General features: G+C 43.4%; 1 protein-coding gene across 4 annotated transcripts in view; it reads right to left on the bottom strand.

Annotated features, from left to right (window-relative positions):
- LOC140718840 (multiple C2 and transmembrane domain-containing protein 2-like) overlaps window positions 1-26,035 on the bottom strand; it is a 431,322-nt gene extending 405,287 nt beyond the window's left edge. The window contains exon 1 of one of the 4 annotated variants that reach the window (XM_073033051.1): window positions 25,946-26,035. The gene's annotated coding sequence lies outside the window, so the exon portion shown is untranslated. The other 3 variants (XM_073033048.1, XM_073033050.1, XM_073033049.1) reach the window with 3 other exon arrangements.
- Window positions 26,036-27,821: the final 1,786 nt, after the last annotated feature.

The following is a 27,821-nucleotide window of genomic DNA, read 5'->3' as shown; positions in this document are numbered from 1 at the left end:
TGTTAACAATGTAGAAAACTGATTTGGGGGCTAAGATGGATAGTCTGGATACACAGATTGAAGGAAAATTCAAATCAAGAAATTTCAAACGTTAGAGGGATTCAATAGGGAGGAACTAATTTTCAGTGGATCTGTAATGAAGGGATGGGATGGGGTAAAAAAACAGTTTTAAAACCAGAGCTCAGCCTCTCCTAAATAAAGTGAGAACTCTTCCCACACAGAGGGTAGTCAGTGTCTACACAAACCCCAAAATCACTGGATTCAATTAATTAAAGTCAACGTTAAGTCTACTGTCATATGCACAGATATATTTGCACAGGTCAAAATAAGGACTTACTTGCAGTAGCAACACAAATGTTAATAATTAAAATTAAAATAGAATTAATATTAAGACTGGTGTTTTTGGTGGGAAAAGGCATTGTGGGATATGGAGCTAAATGTGGGATGAGGGATGGGGAGATACTGCGCAGCATCATGGTAAGACCAGGGGAAATAGGCTGAAAGGCCTGCTTCCCATGACAAAATGGCACAACAGAAAGGAGGAGGCTGCTGAGTAGGTGTGGGAAAAGTGCCACTAAAAATGAAAGTTTTAAACAGCACTGACCTTCAGGGGCACTGGCATTAAAGGCAGACAGTGAAACTCGGTGAAAGACGCTCTTTGGGCGGCCCGAAACTTGATGGTCTACCAGCACATGGAGATGTCTGTGGGAGAATGCTGCCGACTGGCACATTCTCGGCTGCAGGAGTACATGCTGAGGGACGCACTGAAACTTGATGCAGACACCGCAAGGGCCGATGGGGAAGGACCACAGTCTAGAGTTCTTCTCCCATGGGAGATGAGGGGTGGGGGGGGGCAGGGTGTACACCCTTCAACAAGGGTATGTAAATATGAAACAACAGAGTGCCACCTGGGTGGCAAAAAGTGTGGAAATGTAAAGACCGTAATGGAAACATTTGTAAAGGACTGAGAGTCATTGAATGGTTTATTGTATATAATTTTATTTTTGAATAAAGTATATTTTGATTCATTAAAAAAAATTAAAGGCAGATGGTTAAATGAGCTGTTTATTCTTGGTCACGGTCAATGGTTATACTGAGGCAACACCAGTGCTTCAGGCATCATCTCCTGTGAATCCATCCTTCAACGTCCCAGCTTCCCCTTGCCTTCTTCTTCAGCTGCTGCACTCCACAAGACTGACTACTCACACGGTCACACAAGCTGTTGTTCATGTCTTAGCGCAGCCCTCGTACACCTGCAGCCCAAAAGACAAAATCAAGGCCGATCCTGCTGCAGCACTGGGGAAACAGCACACCATCCTCTAACTGGAATATTACATGGTAGAAGCAACACGTTGCATAACACTCCCTCAAAGAGCAAGTGTTCACTTAGTGCCATATTCATCTCTCAAACAGCTGATTAATTTTGAAGATCTAAAGATTCATAAGACTCAATAACAACTTCTACCTCACTGTTATCAGACTTCTTCCATAATAAGATGGACTCTTGACCTCACAATCTCATTATGATCTTGTACCTTATCGTTTACCTGCACTTTTTTCCTTAGCTTCTTCATGATTATTGTTCAAAGTTCAAAGCAAAATTCATATCAAAGTACACTAATGTCACTAATTACAACCCTGAGCTACATTTTCTTGCGGGCACGCTCAATAAATCTATTTAATAATAACCATAACAGAATCAATGAAAGACCACACCAACTTGGGTGTTCACCCAGACTGTAAAAGACAACAAACTGTGCAAATATAAAAAGTAAGAAATAAATAATAAATAAGCCATAGATCTTGAGAACATGAAATAAAGAGTCCTTGTAAGTGAGTCTATAGGTTGAGGGAACAGTTCAGTGATGGGACAAGTGAAGTTGAGTGAAGTTATCCCCTGTTTCTATTGGTTTGAGTCTAGCTCAATGCATTTGTGATGATTTGAACTGTATCAACAGAATGCAAGACACGTTTTTCACTCATAGTACATGTGACAAAACTAAACGAATACCTACCATTCAACTGCTTCCCGTGGGATCTTGCTGTCATCTTTCCTACGCTTGTAGGAATTTGTGAATAAAACATGTGGGAGTTGTTTTATGTGCTGAATAAAAGCCACAGACCTTTATTTCCATTACAAAGAAACCTAAAACAGTCACCTTACACTTACGTCATTACAAGTCTCTTAAAGTGACCACTGTTTGTGAATTATGTGAAACAGTTTCTATTATGAACAATATGTGTCACCCATTACATTACCCTACACACTGCCAATGTACCAAGTAGTTCAAAAGCTATACTTTGGGACACTAAGGACATGGAAGTCACTATATAAATGCGATACATTCTTTCACTGCAGTAAAGATTAACCAGAAAGTTATTTCACTTAACCAAAAGCTTCAAAACTCGATATATTGTAGAGAGCATGATAGACAGCCAGGGACAGGGAACTGGCCTGAGGCGAAATAACAAACAAAAGCCGGCAGGATGACAATGGATCTTGGTGACCCCATACACATACCAAAGAGCTCACACTGGTCCAGGGACAGGCCTCGTGTCCTATGGATACTCAAGACCATTAATCAGAGGATCTGCTCTTCCCATTCAATTTCAACCAGCAGTGACATTTCCCAACATGTAAATCAAACATTTTTTCCTCTCCAGCCCAAAAAACATACAGCAAAGAACAGTACAGGCCCTTCAGCCCACAATGGTGTATGAACCTACATAAACCTACTCCATAATCAATATAACCCCTTCTTAAAATGGAGTCCAGAACTCTCTATTTTCCTTTCATCCAAATGCTTACCTGTGAGTCTCTTAAATATCCCTAATTTATCTGCCTCTACCACCAACCCTGGCATTGCATTCCAGGCACTTACTAGCCTATGCAAAAACTATACTACCTCTGACATCACTTCAGATGGCAAGTAGTAATAGAAAGTGGAAGTAGTAACTGGTGAGGCCTCATGGACCAGATTCCTGAAGCATCACCTGTGATCCATTACCCAGCCACCACTCAGACCCAGGCTTTAATAAGGCCTATTTTGTTTTCCTCTCACGAAAACAGCAGAGATGCTACAATCGAAAGCATCTACTGAAACGTTACCACAATGGTTTAAAAGGTAAATTTAGTGTCTCTGACTTTAACCTCTCTCCTCACTCTGCCATCTCCAGCAGAGGACAGAAGCAAGTTCAAATGCAGTTGTTCTGATGACAGTCCCAACCCGCAGATCTTCGACATGGTGAATTTTAATTGTCACAGGATGTATGAGGTTTGCAAACCTCATCCTGGGAGAGAACTCTGGCAGAAAATTTAGTAGAATATTACAAACTTTTATTTTTAATACCTGTCAAGGAACAAATCAGAACTGCTTCTCAGCATAAAAAAACAGTGCTGTTAGCTCACACCAAAAGAGTGTCTTTTCCAAATTTCACTGCACCCACTCACTCAAGACTACAATCACTCAAACAGGAAATGCTACTGGAGCAGCTTCGTTTTGGTAGGTGGAAAAAGAAACTCGGTTGGCACATGTTCATACTAATGATGCAGCTGGGTGACCTTTGCAAAGGGTAGAGGAATAAACTAGGACCTCATCCAATGCAGGTTAGAGCATCCCCTCACATGCCACATTTAAACAGAGGTGGCACACTGCAGTCACGCTCTGCTGGCAAGCTGACTGCATATAGATCAGACTTCAATGAAATCTCAGTCCTGTGAAATCACACCCCCTCCTCCAGGTACTTGCTGAGCAGCTGTATCTATTCTCCACGTAAGTCACATTTCAAACATCCACAGTACTTCACCTCTATTTTTAGAGCATTCCGTGCTTGCGCCAGAAAAAAATCAAATTCTCCTCGGTTCTGTTTTTATAATGTTTGAGCAGACTGAAACATTGAAAGAGCAGATACTAATAATGGAATACGTGCATATGCTTTCCGTTTTTCGGGTGCGTGGTCAGCTGAGAAGATCATCGGGGTCTCTCTTCCTGCCATCACGGACATTTACACTACACGCTGCATCCGCAAAGGAAACAGCATTATGAAGGGCCCCATGCACCCCTCATACAATCTCTTCTCCTTCCTGCCGTCTGGGAAAAGGCTCCGAAGCATTCATGCTCTCACGACCAGACTATGTAACAGTTTCTTCCTCCAAGCTATCAGACTCCTCAATACCCGAAGCTTGGACTGACACCTTGCCCTACTGTCCTGTTTATTATTTATTGTAATGCCTGCACTGTTTTTGTGTACTTTATGCAGTCCAGTGTAGGTCTGTAGTCTAGTGTAGCTTTCTCTGTGTTTTTTTTCTATTACATAGTTCAGTCTAGTTTTTTGTCCAGTGTCATGTAACACCATGGTCCTGAAAAACGTTGTCTCATTTTTACTATGCACTGTACCAGCAGTTATGGTCAAAATGACAATAAAAGTTGACTTGACTTGACTATCTGCCGCATGCTAGGTGTGTAAGGAGCTGATTAGTCAAACATACTGCTTGGGAGTGAGCAATGTATGAGCACAGGGTTCAGAGACCAGCTTTCAAGTTCCACCATAGCAGCTGCAGAACTTACATTGAGTCAATAAGCTGGAACCTCAGTGATGACTGGCCATAGGACCATAAGGTACAGGAGCACATTTAGGCCATTTTGGCTCCTCAAGTCTGCCTCACCATTCCATCATGGCTGATCCGTTTTCCCTCTCAGCCCCAAACTCCTGCCTTCTCCCCGTATCCCTTCATGCTCTGACTAATAAAGAATCCGTCAGGCTCTGCTTTAAATATACTCAAAGACTTAGCCTCCACAGCTGACTGTGGCAACAAATTCCACAGATTCATCTATCTCTGGCCAAAGAAACACCTCATCTCTGTTCTAAAAGGACACCCCTCTGTCCTTAGGCTGTGTCCTCTGGTCTTAGACTCCCCCACCACAGGAAACATCCTCTCCACATCCACTCTATTGAGGCCTTTCAACATTCGATAGATTTCAATAAAGTTAGCCCTCATTCTTCCAAATTCCAATGAGTAGAGGCCCAAAGCCATTAAAAGCTCCTCATATGACAAGGCCTTCAATCCTGGAATCATTTTCATGCACCTCCTTTGAATCTTCTCTAACGTCACCAAACCCTTTCTGAGACGAGGGGCCCAAAACTGCTCAGAATACTCCATTTGAGGGCTCACGAGTGCTTTATAAAGCCTCGGCAAAACATCTTTGCTTTTATATTCTAGTCATAATTGTAATAATAAAAATGTTTTAATAATCCAGCAGGAATGGGGCTGTAGTGGACAGTGAGAAAGACTATTGTGGCTTGCTTTCATGGATTAAAGTACTGAACACAGGAGATGGGATGTTATGTTGAAGTTATGAGATGTTGCTGAAGTTTAATTTGGAGTATTGAATTCAGTTTAGCTACAGGAAAGACGTAAATAAGATTGAAGGAGTACACAGAAAATTTACATGGGTGTTGTTGGCACTAAAGGACCTGAGTTAGAAAGAAAGATTGAAAAGGTTAGGACTTTATTCCTTGGAACATAGAAAATTGAGGGAAGATTTGATAGAGGTTTACAAACTTAGGAGGCGTATAGATAGGGTAAACACAAGCAGGTTTTTTCCTCTGAGGTGTAGTAGGACTACAACTAGAGTTCATGGGTTAAGGGTGAAAGGTGAAAAGATTAAGGGGAACATGAGGGGAAACTTCTTCACTTAAGAGGGTGGTGAGAATGTGGAATGAGCAGCCAGTGCAAGAGGTGAATGCAGCTCAATTTCAATGTTTAAGAGAAGCTTGGGTAGGTACAGGGATGGTAGAGGCTATAGGCTGGGTGCAGGTCAATGGGACGAGACAGTTTAAATGGTTCAGCACAGACTAGATGGCCAAAGGGCCTGTTTCTGTGCCGCATTTTTCTATGACTGTAAAACAAGTTTCACATCACATACGACAGTGGTAATAAGCCTTATTCTGCTGTCAGTTACTGAAGTGTTCCAGATTGTGAGCAGCCAAATTACCAAATTTTCACTGTATTTCCTAGATTGTTTTGACCCACTAATTGGGCAGTTTGTCCTATGCCATCTTTTTCTTCCTCATCTTATTCTGCAAAGCAGTAAGACACATTTGTTTAAATGGTGTGCACCATGTGCCCCACTGCTTGTACATTTCACTTCTAATATTCTTCAATATGAAATTTCCATCAGCAATCAGAGTGCCCGTTCCAAGCTCCTGCATTCCTTATCCCTCATTTCACATGCTGGACATTACAATCTTGTTTCCAACTCAGTGGAACAAATTATTATACAAAATCGGAGAACATTAAGCCAATTTAATAGGTGTACAGTACAGCACAGTACGTGCACTTCCGCCCATGATCTTGCTCCAACATTTTAACCAACTCCAAGATCACTCTAACCCTTCCTTCCCACATAACCCTCCATTTTTCTTTCAATCATGTGTCTATCTAAAAGTCCCTTAAACGCCCCTAATGTATCTGCCCCTAGCAGTGTAAAATCCTAACCACTGACATACCCACTATACTTTTCTCCAGTCACCTTAAAATTATGCCTGATCTTTGAAGAAACTATTTAATTAGTCCAAGGTTGCAAATGTAAACAATGTCACACCATTCATATCTCAAGAGTTAAATATGAGAAGTTCCTCTTTCCCCTGCTCAATCCCTTCAGTCCCATAACTCCACAATTTTCAAACATTTAATTGGAAGTCCTGGTTAGATCACTTTCCAGATTATGGTACTGTGATATACTTCTCCAATCCGTTTGGTGACAAGCTCACTATATCAAATATAAAAAGGTGTGTTCTAAAACTTAGTATTTTGTGCAAAGTTGACAAATTCTTCTATCAGATGTCGTCACTTCACATCAGGAGCCAGGACTGGCAGCCATGACCCTTACTGTTGATAGGTGGAAAAACTGCACTCTTTTTACAGGTTGGAGGCAGTAACATGTGCCCAGTCAGTTATCAGAACCAGTGGTGCTACCTCAGTGTCAACAGGTTTCAGACATTTCTGTATTGCAAATTTGACTTCTCTCCTCATTGATTCTCATTTAAATTCCATCTCTCCCTGTTTACTGACCCTTCTATCACTAGAAACCATTATATGACCAAATCCTTCATGTTGCTACCTCCTTCAAAATCAGGTGCTAGAATGACTTCTGTTTCTTCGCATCATCAAAGTTCCTCATCCCCAGGTCAACCTTCTTCTTCGCCCCCCCCCCCCCACAGACGTGGGCAAAGAAACCAAAACAGGTCAGAATTCCTTCACGCCCAGCGAAGAGCAGAGACAAGAACTGTCAGGTTGTCCAATGTGTAATGTCATTTGTGAAGAGTTTTGCACTGGTCTGGGCTTTAATAAAAAGATAATTTCTAATCCTGTTTATTGACACCTGCTGAACAGACAGCAACATCGGATGTCCAGGCCCCACTTGCTGCCCACAGCTTCTTTTACTGATAATTCTGTGCGGCAACAAAATGGAATATTCATCTGTTGCTGAAATTAAAAGTCCTAGGAAGCTCCCTCTTTAAATCAAGGATGATTTGCTTCCAATGAGACAGTGAGTAGTAGTGGATTGACGTCTGTAAATTCTCTTAACTTTGGGGTTGGTCCTAATAAAGTGGCCACTAGGTGTACGTTTGCGATCTTCTGCTGCTGTAGACCATCCACTTCAAGATTCGACATGTTGTGCGTTCAGAGATGCGCTTCTGCACACCACTGTTGTAATGCGTGGTTATTTGATTTATGGCCGCCTTCCTGTCAGCTTGAACCAGTCTTCCCATTTCCCGCTGACCTCTCTCAATAACCAGGCCGATCGCTGGGTTTTGTTTATTTTGTTTCTCTCACCATTCTCTATCATCTCGAGAGATCGCTGTGCATGAAAATCCCAGGAGGTCAGCAGTTTCGGAGATACTCAGACTGGCACCAACAATCATTCCCCGTTCAAAGTCACTTCGATCACATTTCTTCCCATGCTGAGGCATGGTCTGAACAACAACTGAATGTCGTAACCAAGTCTGCATGCTTTTATGCATTGAGTTGCACTGCCACATGATTGGTGGTTAGGTATTTGCATTTATAAGCAGGTATACAGGTGTACCTAATAAAGTGGCCACTGCCTGCAGTCTGAGCAAGTGAAGTCCTGACCCAATACAAAAAGCTCTGCTACGTACCAGCTTCCTCCTCTGATTGCCACTGAACCAAGGTAGATCTCAATAACCGAGACCGTATAGAGAACAGCAAGGAGTAGATGATGGCTTTAGCATGGTCAGTGGTTAACACCTGCACCAATCTCCCTACCTATTCTGCATGACTAGCAGAGCATGGAGAAATTCCAGATTTCAATCATCCTCAGTTTGTTTTATACATCGATGTTTGGATGTACATGTGGCAAATAAATGTAAAGCCCTGATTAAGATTTTCACTGTTATGCTGTAGGTATTTCATTTTAGCAGTTCTTGAAGAGCAATCTGTTCTGCTCTTAGCATGTTTGAGTTTGAGCTAAAGATAAAGAGCTATGCTGTGTCAGGCAATCGGGATGGTGGAACTGGGAGAAGTCCTAGAGAATGCTAGGCGGAGAGGTTTTTGCGTCGGACACTGGTGCGGGTTGAGGTCTTTTTGGCAGGAGCTGGGAGAGGACAGATGGAAAATGCCTGAGGATGCCACCTCTGTTGCCCAAGGTGCTTTATGGAGATGAATGGCTTCAAGGAGGAAGGACCAATACTTCCATGGGGGAGCCCGTTTGTTCAAGATGGATTGCAAGAGACATTCTGTGCTTTCACGCAGACGGTGGGTTAAAGACAACTTCAAGGTGAGCTCTAATTTATGTGCACATTTGGACTGGGTTAACCGTAATGGGCCCTTTTCTTTTCTTTTTCCTACTAACTGTTCGATAAAGCTGAAATTTGTAAATATACTTTCTATATATTTATTTAACAACAGTATACAATCTGTTATTTCATGCTGATGGGTAACTACGAGTGCGCAGCATTTACAGTATTCGCTCAGATTGGGGTGCAGGTGGTCCAAGCTCTCCAACTCTGGTGGGACGCAAGTTACACAGACTCTAGACAGAAGGAGTTTGAGAACTCCTTATGTATTTTTAAGAGAGTATGGTGTGCTGGCCTTCATCAACCTGGTGGCTGGTTACTGCACAGGATGAAAGTAAGCTGCAGAAAGTTACAGAATTAGTCAGCTCCATCATGGGCAGTAGCCTCTGTAGCATCCAGGACATCTTCGAAGGAGATGTGCCTCAAAAAGGCTGTGTTCATCACCCAGCACATGCCCTCTTCTCACTGCTATCATCAGGTACATAAGACTAAAGGCACACACTCAATGATTCAAGAGTAGCTTTTTTCCCTTCTCCGTCCAAGTTCTGAATGGACGTTTTTTCCCTCTGTTATTGAGTAATGAATTGTAATTGCAAAATTAAATTTCACAACATATGCCGGTGATATTAAACCTGATTCTGATTAGAATCTAGTCAGGGTAAAAAGGAACACGCTAACTTATTCAGTCCTCATTTCAGTCTGTTGTAGGCAGGCTCGCCAGCCTGCAGTTTCCTCTTCAGCCGATGCTCATGTTGAAACCTATCATTCACCTACCATTCATGTGTTGAAGGATGAAACTCTCATCAGTAATAGAAGCAACTACACTGCTGGTGAAGGCAGTCAATGGAGAAAGCCCAGCCTGATAGAACTCCCACCAAGTGACACACACACACATCAGTATCAGAAGCAGAGAGAACAGCAACCTCAAGAGACAGACACTTCACAGACAAGAAAAAAAGCACCACCGAGGAAGTCAGCACAGTGGGATACTAATAAAACTACTGCTCGACAGGGTTCAATCCTGACTTGCCAAGTCATCAACGTGGAATTTGCACATTCTCCCCAAGTCTACCTGGGCTTCCTCCAGTACACCAGGTTCTTCCCAAATCCCAAAGGCGTGCTGGTCAGCAGGCTATTTGCCAACTGTAATCTGTCCCTGGTGTTTTAGTATCTGGGAGGAAATTGCTGAGGGGTGGGGTGTGGGAAGAAAATATGATTATTGTTGGATTGGTGTAATTGAGTTGCTAATCATCAGCGTGAACTCTAGGCTGTAAAGTGTATAACAATACTTCTCTGAAGAGGGAAGCTCTAATTCCGTTAGGTATCACAGGGATTGTTGCCGGATGCCCAACTGTTGATAAACTCTATCGCTGGTTTGGATGAGAGGAAACAAAAGTATGATATCCACGTCTAAGAATGTGTGAGTTGGGGGGAAGAGGTAGAAAGCATTCAAGGGGTCAAATTCAGGCTAAGCACATGGGCATGGACAAGACAGATGGAATATCATGTGGAAAATGGGAGATGTCCACTCTAGTAGAAAAGAAAGACAGAATGTCTTTTTACCTGGTGAGAGATTCAAATGTTGGTGTTAAAAGGACCTGGGATCCTTATATGCATAGCATTGAGGGTTAACAACAAGGGCCAGCAACGCAATCAATTTCTCATTGAACACTTGATTTCTCTAACTTCCAGTAATTTTAGTCACTCCCTTCTCCTTAAGGGAAAATCTTGCCTGACAAATCTGTTGGAATTCTTTGAGGAAATAACAGGCAGGATAGACAAAGGAGAGCCAGTGGATGTTGTTTAAATGGTTTTTCAAAAGGCCTTTAACAAGGTGCTGCATATAAGGCTGCTTAACAAGTCAAGGGCCCATGGTATTACAGGAAAGATTCTAGCACGGACAGAAGATTGGCTGATTGGCATGAGGTAAAGAGTGGGAATAAATATTCTGTTTGGCTGCTGGTCTTCCGCAAGGCTCAGTATTGGGACTGCTTCTTCTCACATTACAGTATATATCAACAATTTGGATGACAGAATTGATGGAATTGTGGCCAAGTTTGCAGACAACACAAAGATAGGTGGAAGAGCAGGTAATACTGACAAAAAAGGGAGTCTGGAGAAGGACGTGGACTGATTGGAGAATGGGCAAATAATTAGCAGATGGAATATGATCATGCAGTTTGGTAGAAGGAATAGAGGTGTGGACTAAACGGGGAGAAAATTCAAAAATCAGAAGTGCAAAAGGACTTAGGAGTACTTGTGCAGGATTCCCTAAATGTTAACTTGCAGGTTGAGTCCGATGCTAAGAAAGGCAATGCAATGTTAGCGTTAATTCTGAGAAGACTAGAATATAAAAGCAAGAGTGGGACGCTGAGGCTTTATGAGACATCGGTCAGACTGCGCTGGCATAATGTGAGCAGTCTTAGTTCCCTTATCTAAGGCAAAGAAAAGGGGTTAGCAGAGGTACACGAGAATTATTCCAGGAATGAAAAGGTTAATGTATGAGAAGCAGTTGATGGCTCTGGGCCTGTACTTGTTGGAATTTAGAAGATGAGGGGGATTTCATTGAAACCTCAAATAATAAAACCCTGAGATAGAGTTGACATGGAGTGGATGTTTCCTATAGTGGGCAAGTCTAGGATCAGAGAGCACCCCTCAAAATAGAGAGATGCTTAGTCCGGAATTGCCAGTTTGCCCAAGAGTTGGCTTTCCAGGTATTATACCTGGACCTCTTGTAACTTTCTTGGTCGCCAGAGAATGGACCATCTCATGGTTCATTCAGGGCTTCTGGTTAGGGAGGACTCTGGATGACTTTGTGGATACACACTCACCTACAACTGTTTTTTATAAATTCTGTGACAACTGAGGACATAAGGAATCTGATAAGAGAGGACAGTGAACCATGGGAGAAAGTGAAGGAGGAGGGGCACCAGTGGGAGTTGATGGTCGAGTAAGGAGAATAGAAGGAGTAAGAGGGTAGACAAAATGGGGAAAAGAAAAAGAGAGACCATAAGACATAGGGACAGAATTGGGCCACTGGGCCATGGCAGGGCTTAAATGCCATCACCTCTACAATGTGAAATCAAGTGACATAGGTGACAACAGGGCTTCACCTCCAGGTGAGCTCAATCCCTTCTATGATCACTTTGACTGTCAAAACATGGCAGAACCATCAGGAATTCCCAAAGCCTCCAATGACCATGTGATTTCAGTCTCTAAGGCTGATGTGAGAGCACGCTTCAGGAGTGTGAATCCACGGAAAGCAGCCGGCCCGAATGCTGAGTACTGAAGTCCACTGCTGATCAATCGGCTGGAGTTTTCACTGAGTTTGTTAACCTCTCTGAAGTACCCACCTGCTTCAAACAGGCCTCTATTATACCAGTGCCTAAGCAGAACGTGATAATGACTTTTGTGATGAAGTGTTTTGAGAGGTTGATGATGAAACATATCAACTCCTGCTTGAGAAACGACATGGATCCACTCCAGTTTGTCTACGGATACAACAGTTCAACAGCAGATGCCATTTCATTGGTTCCTCACACAACCCTGAAACATCTGGACAGTAAAGATGCATACATCAGGATGCTCCCTATTGACTACGGCTTGGCATTCAGTACTATCATCCCTCAAAACTAATCAATAGGCTTCAAGAACTTGGCCTTAGAACCGCCTTTGCAATTGGATCCTCGATTCCCCACCTGCAGACCCCAGTCAATTCAGATTGGAAACAACATCTCCTCCACAATCTCATCAGCACAGATGCACCACAAGGCTGTGTGCTCAGCCCCTTGCTCTACTCACTTTACACTTACGATTGCATGGTTAAACATAGCTTCAATGCCACAGTTAATTTGCTGTCACCACCACGGCCACAGACCCAAACAGAGGTGGTGTCGAATCAGTATATAGGAGTGACATTCAAAACCTGGCTGAGTGCTGCCACACAACAACCTCTTGCTCAATGTTAGCAAGACTAAGAAGCTGATTGTGGACTTCAGGAGGAGGATCTGTAAGTCCATGAACCTGTCCTCATTGGGCAATCAGAGGTAGAGAGGGTCAGCAACTTTGAATTCCTCTGTGTTATCATTTCAGAATATCTGTCCTGTGCCCAGCACATGAGAGCACTTACAAAGAAAGCATAGCAGCAACTCTACTTCCTTAGAAATTTGCAAAGATTCAGCAGGACGCCTAAAACTTTTGAAAACTTCAATAGATGTGTGGTGGAGAGTATATTGACTGGCTGCATCACAGACTGGTATGGAAACACCAATGCCCTTGAACGGAAAATCCTACAAAAAGTAATGGATACGGCCCTGTCCATCACAGGTAAAGCTCTCCCCACCATCGTGCACATCTGCATAGAACGTTGTCAGAGAAAAGCAGCATCCATCAACAGGAACCCCCACCACCCAAGTCATGCGTTCTTCTCACTGCTGCCCTCAGGAATAAGGTACAAGAGCTTCAGGACTCACACCACCAGGTTCAGGAACAATTATTATCCCTCAACCATCAGGCTCTTGAACCAGAGGGGATAACTTCACATAACTTCCCTTGCCCCATCACTGAACTGTTCCCACAAACTATCCACTCACTTTCAAGGACTCTTCATCTCATGTTCTCAATATTTATTGCTTATTTATCTATTATTGTTATTTCTATTTTTGTATTTGCACATTTTGTTGTCTTTTGCACACTTGTTGTTGCCCTGTCGGTGTGGTCTTACATTGATTCTGTTACGGTTATTGGATTTATTGAGTATGCCTGCAAGGAAATGAATCTCAAAGTTGGTAATGGTGAAATATGTTATTTGATAATAAATTAACTTTAAAACTTTCTTTGTCTTTACCTCTTCCACCTGTTCAAAGTTCAAAGGCAACTTATTATCAAGGTACATATATTTCACCACATACAAGCCTAAGAATTGTTTTCTTGCGGGTATGCTCAGTAAGTCCAAGAAACATAATAAAACCAGTGAAAGATCGCACCCAACAGGGCGAATAAACAACCAATATGCGAAATCGTTTAATACAAAAGAGAAAAAAATAAACAATGATAATAAATAAAAAAGCAATAAATAGCGAGAACATGAAATGAAGAGTCCTTGAAAGTGAGTCTACAGGTTGTGGCAACAGTTCATTATGGGGCGACTGAACTAATCCCCACTGGTTCAAGAGCCTGATGGTTGAGAGGTAATAACTGTTCCTAAACCTTGTGGTGTAGGTACTGAGGCTCCTGTAAGTTCTTCCTGCTGACAGCACCGAGAAGAGAGCAAGGCCCGGGCGGTGGGGTCCCTGCTTTCCTGCGATAGCGCGTCATGTTAGTTGTGCTCAGTGGTGGGGAAGGTTTTACCCATGATGGACAGGGCCATATCCATTATTTTTTATGGGATTTTACGTTCAAGGACATTAGTGTTTCCATACCAGACTGTGATGCAACCAGTCAATATAATCTCCACCAAATATCTATAGAGTTTGTCAAAGTTTCAGATGTCATGCCAAATATTCACAAAGTTCTAATGAAGTAGAGGTGCTGCCGTACTTTCTTCAATACTGCACTTACATGCTGGGCCCAGGACAGATCTTCTGAAATGATATCACCAAGGAATTTAAAGTTGTCATCCCTCACCACCTCTGATTTCCCAATGAGGGTTATTAAGGAAATCAAGGGATGTAGGATTACTGAGGACAGCAGGACTGTGATAAAAGATCAACTGTAATCATTTTGAATGGGATTCAAAACTGACCTGTAACCATTTCATTGGTAATAGATTCTGTTACTATATGAAATGAAAGCAGCGGCAAATATTGCAGGGGTTACACTTTAACAAAAGCAATTGTGATTTCATACCTAAATAAGATCACTTGCTCCCTGTTAATAAATATTTCCCCTGGCACTGCATAGCTTTTCTCTAGCTGTTCCACTTTCTTCAGAGACATCCGGTTGCATGGATTAATTGGCTGCTGTAACTGGCCTCCTGAATGTGTAGGTGAACGGATGAGAAGGTAGGGGGGTGAATAAAATAATTAGGTTAACGTAGAAATAGTGTAAATGGGTAGTTGGTTGTCAGTATGAACTCAATAGACTGAAGAATCGACCCGATTTGTAGATTGGACTTGTTCTTTGCTTCCTATTTTGTGCAACTTTGATCGGGGCGGACTGGCTCTGAAGCCTGCAGTCAATAAATGACATACTGTAGTGCTAAATTGAACTGAACATTCCTAGACTGTTTCAATGACTCTGTGGTTTGATGTTTTACATTGTGTTTTTTCGGTCATTTTTTGTGCTGTGTGCATGATTTGATTTTTTTTTTTGCACATTGGCTATTTGATGTTTTCTTTGAACGGGTTTCGTGGTGTTTCTCTGAATCTTTGGCTTGTTTCTATGCTGTACCTCTTCATGGTTTTACAGCTGTGTTGGCCTGGCAACCAGAGGCCTAATGCAAGTTCAAATCCTACCACAGAGACTGCAGAAGATGTATTCAAGTTATTAATTAAACCTGAAATATAAAACTCCCAGTTATGGTACAAGATTGCATAAAAACCTACACATTGGCCAATGTCCTTTAAAGGAGGAAATCCACCACCCTTGCTCAATGTGACTGCCCTCAAACAACTAGAGATCTTTCTCAACTCTGAGATGGACAATAAATGCCACCTTTGCCAGTAAGGTCCACATGCCATCAACATATCAGTTAACACAAATGAAAATACACCGACGAGCCCGTTCCAGGTAGACCGAGATCCCCAAATGCAAATCAAGAATTTAATAACACCAAGCGTTTTTGCTTGAATTATTTTACAACTCCCCTTCAAGGCTGCTCAGCTCCTTGGTTGCAAGTACCACAGAAAGTGAAGACAATGTGATTTAAAAGCTGCAGGAGAGCATAAATCACACAAAATTACTGCTTTCCACTTCTGGTGTACAAATCATTGACATACACCGTTCCTGACAACTACTCTTTTAACAGGAGGAGCCAAGTTATTGGAAAGGAACAAGACGAGGCCAGGATTTAAATAGAAAAGTGCTATGTCAATGTGCTAGTTGGTAAATATCACTAAAGGTAATGCTTAAATTCTATAATGGAACTACTTCCATCAGCATCAATGCTGGCCCACGTATACTTCTGGTCCATATCTCTTGGACTGGTTTCAAATGACCAAGAAGAGGTGAAGGTATTGTGCAAGGTCTCTCTCCCTTACTGCAAATAATCTTCTTTCCTTCTTAAAGATTTCAACATCTTCAAGGCCTTTGGCAGGCAACATGGAAATGAAAATCTGTCCTACGTGGGTTTTGGCCTAACAATTCTTTTTGTTGTTTTCCTCAACTTCCAATCCAAGAATTGCACACAGCATTCCCAATATAATATTACCGGTGAGAAATTCAAGTTACAATGAATCCAATTGGACACATTCTTCATTAATACATATTCTCCTTGAAACTCAATCACTGATTCTTATTCAGTAACAAACTACCAACCAGAAAGGAACAAAGGTAAGTTTTCACTCTGCCAATGACTGTAATTATTTTAAAAGGTCTCCTCTTCCATCTTCTCTTCACTGTGGGTGGGGTGGGAGCAACCAGTGCATGAAACTTATAAGTCATCGAATCGGAGATCCAGCATAGAAACATTCCCACCCCAGCCCGCTCCCAGTTGACTAGTATAGGCTGATCAATCAAACACCGATTGACACTAATCTGATTTTATCCCATTTTGTTTGCACTCCCCACATCCTTACTAGTTCCATCTAGGTTCTAACACTTACCTACAAACAGGGCAAGTAGGGCCCTTCAGCCCTTCAAGCTGTGCTACCTAGCATTCTTAAACTAATTTAATCCCAGCCTAATCACGGGACAACTTACAATGACCAACCAACCAACCAGTACGCCTTTGCACTGTGGGAGGAAACCGGAGCACCTGGAGGAAGCCCATGCGGTCAAGGGGAGAACGTACAAACTCCTTATTTCAATGTACTCTTTGTCGCAGAAGATGAACGGTTGCATTGTGCCAACCACTATGCTACCATACCACCTCGAATGTCAGTCAACCTACTAACACGCTCCTCTTTGGGACGTGGGAGGAAATCAGAGCACCCAGTGGAAACCGACAAAGATAGTACCCAATGTCAGAATTGACTCGGAGTCTCTTGCGCTGACGGGGGGGGGGGGGGGAGGGGGGGGGTTGGGGGGGGGCAGCTATTCTAATAGCTGTGTCACTGTGCTCTCCTTAACACCAATGCAAGTTTATTACACACGCCATGACCGAATTAGGAAACATTTAAAATGCACCATGTACAAACTTTGTGGAAACTAACTACAAACTTGCTAGCAAAGTCCAAAATTTCTCCTGATAATAATAAGATTACAACCTAAAATACCATTGCATCAGCTTTGCAATCTCTCCCAAGTGTCAAATAATCCTCAAAATGGACAGACCAGTTACTAGTCCATAATGCAACCTTTCTTTCTCTATTAACTGCCATGAAGTGATTTGCCAACCATATAAACACAGCACGCATTAAATGATTATACTCCCCAGGCAAGGATTTGTTTTAAATGAAGGCATTATGATGTAATTTAAAATTCTGCTGGGAAGGAAAGGAAATAAATGCTCAAAACAGAGATCTTGGAGTTTGATATGTAGAGCATAGCATCTTATTTTTGAAGACATTTTATGAGATAACCAGCATCTTTTATCTCAAAACATTTCACCAATGGTGCTATTAGAAAATTGCAGAGAATTGCATAAAATTACATAGAAATCTTGGCCAAACGTTTTGTGAAAAAAAAGTGTTTTTACATGAGAGAGACCATGTAATGTATGGATCTATTTCTTTTAGAGCTATAACACCCCCCTCCCCAAGCACTATGTAATGATCTGTTTCTGTGCATGGGCTGTTGTCTACACATGTGTATTGTCCTCACTCATGTTGCAATGTGAATACACCAGTTAAAGCCACCTCTCGCATGCCTGCTTTAATTTAATCGATACACAGTTGTGCACAGACACAACAAGCTGGCAATGAGTACAAACGTAAACGTGAGAAAACATCATGAACTTCACCGACAGTGAGGGACAAAACAGCACGAGAAAGCCCAAGGACCCGTAGGCAACAGCGAAAGAGGCGCTGAATTTAAGGTGAAAATAATGTGACAATGGCTTCAATCAGGAAAGCTGATCACGCTAATGAAGGTTGGGAGTCACATATTGAGAGGGTTGAACTGTATTGTAACTCACACAATGTGAAGGAGCTAAAGAAAGCCCCTGCTCTTCTTAGCTGAATGGCTGTAAGGACATACAGTCTCTTACCCAACTTGGTTTACCCCTGCAAAGCCAGCAAGCAAGACGTTTGACAAAATTGTTACAATTTTACAAAATCACTTGAGCCCTAAATAGCTGAGAGATTTAGATTTTACAAAAGGAACCAGTCAAAAGATGAATGCATTTCTGAATACTTTACCGAATTGTGCCAACTTTCCCAGTACTGTGGCTTTCGAGATGGGCTCTCTGATGCACTAACAGACAGGCTCGTGTGTGGCATGCATAGTCAAAGCACTCAAAAGAGGCTACTGTCCGAAAGAAACCTAACCTTAGAAATGGACCATTACATTATCGTTAGAGACTGCAGCAAAGGATGCAGCAGAACTACAGAAAAAGAAAGTTGGAATGCAAAATGCACAAAATGTCCCCAAATGGTGTAAAACACCAAAAATACGAGCAGAAAGTGACACAGACAAGGTCACATAGAGAGTGTGCGAAGCAGACGAAAAGCACAACCAAAGAGAGAAACCACACCAAGTGAAGAGTTTCACACGCAAAACTAAGCAAATGCATAAAGTAATCAAATGTGAAACAGAATCAGATAACATAGTCTGATGGAGGTGAGCTGTCATGTCTAGAACTGTATCGCATTACTGAAGCAGATCACAAAATCATCTGGTTCACAATAGATGTGTCTGGTGTAAAACTGAAAATCGAACTGGGCACAGGGTCAGTTTTGTCTATAATTTCAGAGGCTGACTACAACATTCTTTTTTCTGAGGTATCATCAGAGAAGACCTTAGCGATGCTAAAGACCTACACAGGCACAAAGTGTCTCCTAAAGGCAAACTGAAGGCAAATGTGATGTGCAGAGACAAACACAACAGTTAAGGCTTCATGTATTGAAAAGTGGAGGGCCAGCGTTTTTCACACGTGAATGGTTAAGAAAATTCCAACTAGACTGGCACTCAATCAAAGCTCTCAGTGTGACATCAACAGGCAACTGCAGCCCAAATGGCAGAACTAACCAGAGGCTTTAACAGCTGCATAATGCTAATCAGAAGGTGTTTGAGAAGGGAATAGGTAAACTGATCAAAGACTTGGCCAAAAACTGTTCCGGATGCCACAAAGTTCAAAATGCACCCCACAGGCAGTGTTATGCCCATGGGAGTGGCCATGGCAAAGAGTACATATTGACTTTGTTGGGTCATTCACTGACTCCATGTTCCTGATTGCTGTGGATGCTCATTCAAAATGGCCAGTCGTTGTACCAATGAAGTTAATCACCTCAGCAAAGTCCGTTCCACTCCGAGGACTATCTTCGTCAGAAATGGCTTACCAGAATAAACTGTGAGTGACAATGGACCACAATACGCATCAGAAGAATTCTGACCACTCATGATGGAAAATAGCATCAGACATTTCAAGTCAGCTCCTCACCACCCAGCAACGAATGGGTTAGCTGAAGGTTTACTCAAACCTTCAAGAAATCCATTAAAGTGATGGGCAAGGAGGACATCTCTCTTCAGCATAAGGTGAACAACTTCCGTTTTATGTACCAGACCTCTGTCCATGCAACCACAAATCAAACACTGGCAATGCTGTTCACGAGCAGGAATCTGACATCTTACACAAACCGCCTGAACCCAGGCCTCCAGAAGGAAGTACAGGATAAAATGTTCAGCCAGTTACCAAAAGAAACAATAAAGAGCTTCGAGATTGGACAGGAGGTCCTAGTGTATGACTACCAAGAAGACAAGTGGACACCCGATAGGATAGCTACAATAAGTGGACTACTGATGTAGACAATGGATGTTGCAGATGAGACACGGAGACAGCACGTGGGTCAGATACTGGATGCTCAACTGAACAGCACACCTGAGACAACTGCATCCAACAAGACGGAAACACTACCATCACCAGACTGACCTCTCAGTAACGATCACGTCACTGACAGCGACGTGATATGGGAAACCAAGAACGTTATCTTAGACAAGACACCTACCAACCCCGATTCCACTCCACAGATACAGAGGTATGACCAGAACATTTCTGTTGACAAGGTACCTGCCAAACCTGATGCCACTCCACAGATCCAGAGGCGTGATGAGAACATTATTGTTGACGCGACACCTTCCAGAGGCACTATCCTGAAAGAAACAGAGCACCACCCAAAAGACTGAACCTTTAATAACTGTGAATTACGGATTGTTACTGTGAAAGCATGTTTATTTGGAACACTGTATAAGTTTATGAAAGGGAAATTGAATGTTTTATATATAACGTTTCAAGTTGCATTAATTTAAAGGTTGAGGAAGTGTAATGTATGGATTGATTCCTTTTACAGCAATGACACTCCCTCCCACCTTTAGCGCTACTTATCGATTTGTTGTCTGCGCATGCACTGTTGCTAGTCTACGCATGCGCATTGTTTCTTTCTCCGTCATTGCAATGTGAATACACCACTTAAAGCCATCTCCCGTGTGCATGCTTTTATTTTAACTGGTATGTCATTGTGCACAGACGCAACAAAACACATGATCTGCCATGGTGTATACAGGGGTACCTTGCTCTCTATACAGAACCTGGTGGAAACTTCATCCCAAGAAATCCTTGATATAAACACTGGTAACACACTGGCCTATAGATACTCCCTGGGTACAGAAGTAGAAACAAGGGTGACTGCACAGGATCAAAGCAAGCTGCAGAGAGTTGTAAAATTAGTCAGCTCTATCATGGGCCTGGACTCCGGAGTACAATATCCCGGACGACTTTAAGGAGCGATGTTTCAAAAGGCGGTGTTCCATTATTGATGACTCTCTTCACCAAGGACCTGCCCTCTTCTCATTGTTACCATCAGGAAGGAGGTACAGCAGCCTGAAGGCACACACGCTCAATGATTCAGGAACAATTTTTTCCCTTCTTGCCCTCTGCCATCCAATTTCTGAATGGACATTGAGCCCATGAACACTACCTCACTACTTTTTCTTTATTTTTATGTTTTGCACTATTTTATATATATATATAAAACTGTAATTCAGTTTCTTTTTCTATTATTATGTTTTGCATCATACTGCTGTCACAAAGTTAACAAATTTCACAGCATATGTTGGGGATATTAAACCTGATCCTGAATATCGGGTACAACTGAAGACAAGATGAAATCTCAGGGTGGGTACCAAGAGGCCACCTTCATGCAGAATGGATGGACTCCTAATGCATGGTATTGGTTTATTATTGTCACATGTACCAAGATACAGTGGAAAAGCGTGTTGTGCATACTGTTCATATAGATCAACTCATTACACAGTGCATTGAGGAGAACACGCTAAAACAATAACAATGCAGAATAAATTGTAACGTGACAGAGAAAGTACAGTGCAGATAAACAATAACATATAAAATAGGTTGTGAGGTAAAGAGTCCATCTTATTGTACAATGGACAGCTAACAGCAGGATAGAAGCTGTCCATAAATGTAGTGATGATGGCTAGCTCTTCGCTTGCGAAGATCAGGAGGGAAGAAGAGTCCGCAGGAGCAACAGCACGATCGTTGGTGACTGTGGAGGCCAATTCTGGATCTGCAGACTCTGGCGCAGTAGGAACATGGGAGCAGCTGGGATGCAGGTGCTTGGGTAGTTGGATCCTTCCTGCGTCTCCACTTCTCTTCAGCAGTCGCTCTTCTGGGTTCCTCAAAATTCTTGGCTGCTCCGTGGGTCAGCGATCTCCAGCGGTCTCTGTTACAAGCCAGCTTCTGCCACTCATTGAGCTCGATATTTGCCTGACAGAGCTGCTGCTTACGTTGGTCTTTGTACCGCTTGCGCGGGACACCACAATCTCTCCTGCCCTGAGAGAGTCCTCCGTTGAGTACTGCTTTCGGTAACCTGGAGCTGTCCAGGTGAGACACGTAGCTTGACCAGCAAAGTGTCATCAATGCTTGGAAGCTGAGCCTTCTCCAGGACCTCGTTATTGGAGACACGATCCTGCCAGCCGATACCCGTGATGGAGTGGAGGTAGCGCTGATGGAAGCACTGAAGCAACTGGATTTGCTTGCGGTACAAGACCCAGGCTTTAGAGCCATATAGCAGTGTTGTGACAATGGCAGCCCTGTACACCTGGATTTTTCTAGACAGACGCAGCTGGTGCTTTGTTTCTGGAGGCGCCTGAAGGCACTGCTGGCTCTGGCGAGTCGACTGTCAATGTTCCTTACTAAAGTAGTGTCATTGGGGATTACAGTGCCCAGGTAGAACTGGGCAACTGTGGTGAGAGGGTGATCATCAATGGTGATCCAAGGTGGGCAGTAACTGCCACGAGGGGGCTTCTGATGGAGGATCATTGCTTTCTACAAATCACCATTAACCCAAAAGCCCTTGCAGCCTTGGCAAACTGAGTGACTGCAATCTGTAGTACAGGCTGTAAGACTTTTGTATCTTCTGCCCAGTGGGAGAGGTAAGGGGAGAGAAGATTCAAGTAAGTGATTTACTTACCTAACAGGAAGTTTGGTTCTGAACACAATGCTAGGTGCCCAGAAGACTATAAGACATAGGAGCAGAATTAGGCAATTCGGCCCATCGAGTCCATTCCCCCTCAACCCCATTCACCTGCCTTGTGCCTGTAACTTTTGACACCTTACTAGTCAAGAACCTATCAACCGCCGCTCTAAATATACCCAAAGACTTGGCCTCCACAGCCGCCTGTGGCAGTGAATTCCACAAATCCACCACCCTCTGGTTGAAGAAACTCCTCCTCATTTTTGTTCTAAAGGGACATCCTTGCACTTTGAGGCTGTGGTCTCTGGTCCTAGCCTCCCCCTACAATAAGAAACATCTCCACGTCCAGAAGGAGCACGGCATGGGGAATTCAATGCAATGGAATCCCTCCAATGCACACAGACTGCCTGACCATGTACCTGCCCCAATGCCTTGTAAATATTACTATTGTATCTTCCAGAGAGAGTACAGTCCAGACACCTAGAACATCATGCTAATAAAACTTACCTCATAAATCTCCTTTCACCTTTCTCCCTCTCACCTTAAAGCTACGTCCTCAAATATTTTTGACATTTTCTCACTGGTTCCACATCAGGTTTAAGGAACAGCAGGAAATATCTAGTTCCTGACTGAAGAAAAATGACCAGAAAATAGCTGCTGTCCCGTTTCAAACATGGGAACAATTATAAATGGTAGGGGACTGGAAAACAAATAAAGGTTTATCAACCGAATTTCCAACCTCCAGTTGCTTAAATGAATGCTTACAACATTTCTCCGTTAAACCCCTCCAACACAGTAACAGTTATGAAATCAACAGACACCACACATGAACAAGCTTAAATAAGCAAGTTTCATTATAAATAAAGCCAACGGAGTTTACAATGGAAGCAACTAAAGGACAGTTGCACTTTCTAGTCCAATTATATACTTTCAATTGCCACTTCGCTTGAAGGCCACACTCACAGCCTGAGGTGTCACATTTGGGTCACGTTCAAATTTAAAATAGTTTATTGCGACCACCAAGTCAGTTGCCGGGCATGCAATCGGACAGGATGCAGTACTCAGCAGATAGAAACAAAATGGCGCACTACAGCTACAGTACCTATTTAACAAAGAATCTGTAAAACCAGAGCAAGATTACCCATTAAATGGTGGGCGGTCATTCCAGTATGTGAGGAATAGCTTTATAATACAAATTGGGCATTTTCTCTCAAGATCTGAGTGACTGATTGACAGAGAAATGGGGGTGCCATGGTAACGTAGCAGTTACTGCAAAGTTATTACAGCTCGGGGCACTGGAGTTCAATGCCCACGTCCTCGGCAAGAAAGTTTGCACTTTCTTCCTGCTTGCACATGGGTTTTCCCAGGTGTTCCGATCTCCTCCCACGGTCCGAGGACGAACAGTCGCTTAATTGGTCACTGTGAATTGTCCTGTGACTAGGCTAGGGTTAAATAGGTGGGTCGCTGGGCAGTGCATCTTGCTGAGGCCAGAAGGGCCTACACCACACTGCATCTCTAAATAAAGAAGCTATCCAGTCAATAGTATGCTAGTCCGGAATAACTGCGCCATCTTGGTCAACCAGAGATTAACCTGAAAATATTTCAGACTCTAAAAGGTAATGATCCCTGACAGGATACTTTGCAAAAACCATTTAACACATTGGGTTGAAGTTTTCCGGAGATGTGTTACTTAGTTAAAATTTACCCACCTCCACCTTTACACTTTGCCCTGAAGACAACAAAGAGGTTTCCATTTGTGAAGGAAAAAATAAAACTAATACTCATAAGAGCAAAGCAAAAAGCAAAATAACTCTGACAACTGAACTGTAAAAAAAAAATGCTGGAAACACGACAGATCAGCAACATCTGTGGGGCAAGGCAGGGACCCAAGAGCTGAAGTTTACAGTATCTAGCTCTGCTGAAAGCTTTGGGGCCTTAGCCATCAACTGCATGCCTCTCCGCGGAAGCTGCCCGGCCGCCGAGTATTTCCAACACCCACTCTTTTAACTTTTAAGCCAACAAGTACTAAAGAACGGCCAGCAGTCAGCATTTCAGTGAACCCCGGAGTTATTCCTGTTCTCAGACATCCAGGTGCTCAGCATCACAGAGACTAGCCACGGCACATCGAATGGGAAAGAGCAGCAAGTATAAATTCCTGGAGTTAAGTAGTACAGGGCAAGGGCGTGCATGTGGTAGCGGGGCATTCTCCTACACCAGTTCCATTTTCTCTGCTCTACACAGTTCCTTCTGAAAGTTATTCTTCAATCTGCTTCTGTCATCCTTTGAAGCTGATCAATAACTGCTAGCTGCCCAATACAGCCGACCTTATACCTCGGTGTACCTGCTCGCAGCACTTACACTGCTGGTACACCTTCACTGCATCTAAGCCATATACATCCACAGAATCACCAGACACAGGAACACTAGACAAATCACATGAGCTCAGAGATATAGATCCTGCCAGCCCCGATCCAAATCCAAATGCTTTACTACAATTATAGTAATAAAAATCTATTTTTATATTGCACAATTATATGATCAATGATTCATTGGGAGAAAGCTTATATATTACTGCTAATGACATCACCAAACGAGATATTTTTTTCTACACGACATTCATCTTCAGTGCTATTTTTATAAAAGGCATAACACAGATCTGAAGGTGTTCCTGTTAGAACAGCAGAGACAAATATTGGCAACGCTGAATTGTAAGTGGATGTAGCAAGAAGCAAGCATTATTTAGTAACAGGTTTTCCACACGGTTCACTGCTGCCAGTTTTCAGACCTGCTTCGATGGGGTACAAGCTGTCAGATGAGATAACGCAGGCAAGCGGGCGAGAGGATGACTGAACACCGCGCTGGCCAGGGGAGGGTCACCTTGTTCGGATCCTTCCAGCGTCGGCTTGGCACTCAGAAGTAGGTTACCGCCTATTTCCCCATTCTACATCCCTCCCCCGCCCCGCCCCACCCTCCAACCCCACGCTGGCAGATTAAACAGGAAAAAAAACAGCGCAAGTGAGAGAAATGCAAATAACGAAAAGATCCGAGGTCGCTGCTCAACAAATGCGAAGTTCACCAAAGTCGCTAACTTCAGGGCTGCCTATGTATTTTCACATACAGGCAATACCGGTTTCCTGCAGATGTAAACGGGTTTGAGCCAAGCGCTCCTTTTCTGTTTTCAAGCAACTAGTCGATCAGCAGAAAACAACAAACAAAGAAAAATTGTCTTACATTTTAGAGTGAATGCAAGAAGTTAAAGTAGCAGCACCTCCTGGGACCATCCGGCTGCTCCCCGGCGCTCACTATCCGACCACACAGGCACACTCCAACTCCACTGTTCACTCACTTCCTCATTCACACGCTTTACAACATACCTTTAAGGGGGAGGAGGCGATTCTCACCCGACTAAAAAAGCTGCGACTTCAGCAGCCGCCGCCAGAAGGCTCTGGTATCCACCAGCCCTTCCCTGAGCACGATTCGGGAATGGGAGGAACAATCCGCTGCTTTTAAATATTGCCCTCGCCAGCTCGGGAGGAGCACTCCGCCAGGAGAGAAACCATGCAAGTTTCCAATAGTACGGCTCCGGTCTCTTTCATTGGCTAGATTCTCAATCTCACTGCATTCGTAGGAGATGGAAACTAAATTTATTCACCTTCAAAAGGCCATCAGTTTTGTGAAACCTGGCTGTATAAGTACCTTAACCAGCATCAAAAACGTAGTGGGTTCACTGTCTCCTCCATAATTCACACACACACACACCTCTGCACGCCCATCCAACACACACCTGCCAATGACCATTTCCCAATCACACACCCACTCTCCAGATCCTATAATCACTCTCCATTAACCCATTCACGGCTTTATTTTCTTCATCCCAGGATCCACTCCCTTTTCACAGACTCGGTCCCCGACCACAGACTCGCTCTCCACTGCCCCATCCACAGAAGCACTTCTTGCCTCCAAGACCTAATTCATGGCTTCATGTAACTATCCTCCACACCACTTCACAGTGATCTTCCCTCTCACAGAAGTTCTCTCCATTCCTATCAACAATTTTTTTTTGCTCCGACCCTTTCACTGCCCACATTTCCATCCAGTGGTGATGTTTTAATTAGACGAGACATCAAACCCAGACCCCAGGTGAACAGAATGGGAGATCACTGGCTCCTGGCCAAGACCTGTTCCTCACACCATCTCACCAATACCAGCCCCCCGGTCGGTGACCTCATCGTTGCTTGATGGGGCCAGTGTGCCTCCATAACAGTGTGTCAAAAGTAACCCATAGCAGGAGCCAGGTGAGGCAGATAGCAGGATTCAGTGCAGCAAAAAGTGGGCCATCCCTTCGATCCAAATGCTCCAAAGCTCATCGAGCTGAAATCTGGCCCCCCGATCTCTTGCACTCACCCCACAGACTCGAGCTCAAAGCTCCTAGGTGACAGAGGTAGTTACTCACTCCAACATCTCCTGAGGATAGAGTGGGTTACTGCTTTTTGGGGTGGCAGGGTTGGAGGTACGTCTCTACCAAAGGAGGTGTATGGTGATCCTTCCCTCCGCTGGTCTGCAGGTCACCATTTGGCAAGGTGTAACACCTGCTTAGCACCCCCCGCCCCACCCTGAGCAGGATCACATGAAGCCGTGGGAACAGGCGGGGAATATCAGTGGCGGGTCCAGGCTATGGGACCACTGACACCAGGCAGACAATCCCTGAAGAGTATTGATAATGGCTGGGATCACCCAAAGACACCGCCCAGAAGAAGGCAATGGCAAACTACTTCTGTAGAAAAATTTGCCAAGATCAATCATGGTCATGGGAGGACCATGATCGCCACGGTGTACAACACGGCACGTAACAAGCAAACTCCTTCACAGATGTGGTCTATTTCAGAGAAAAGCAGCCTCCCATGGGCCCCATCCTGAGGAACTTACTTTCAACGATAGACTCTCTTTCAAGGCCTCTGCATTTCATGTTCTCAATATTATTTATTTACTTTTTTATAATTTGCACTATTTGTCTTCCTTTGCACATTGGCTGTTTGTTGGTCTTCGTCATGTGGAGTTTTTCAACAGCAACTGTGGGAGAAGAACAGTCATCTATCGTTCAGGTCCACGCCCGGCGTCAGGACCAAGAGAGGAGAGGGGAGGTGACCTGTGCCATAGTCCCATAATGTTGACAGTTCCTTTCCTCCCTCAAGATGGATGCAATGTGAAAGAAATCATCGCTTACCTCATTATGAACTGAGCCCAGAAAGT

Source organism: Hemitrygon akajei, chromosome 30 (genome assembly GCF_048418815.1).
Source record: "Hemitrygon akajei chromosome 30, sHemAka1.3, whole genome shotgun sequence".
Lineage (NCBI taxonomy): Eukaryota > Metazoa > Chordata > Chondrichthyes > Myliobatiformes > Dasyatidae > Hemitrygon > Hemitrygon akajei.
Note: the sequence above shows the minus strand (reverse complement) of the source record. Positions and strands in the feature narration are given on the sequence as shown.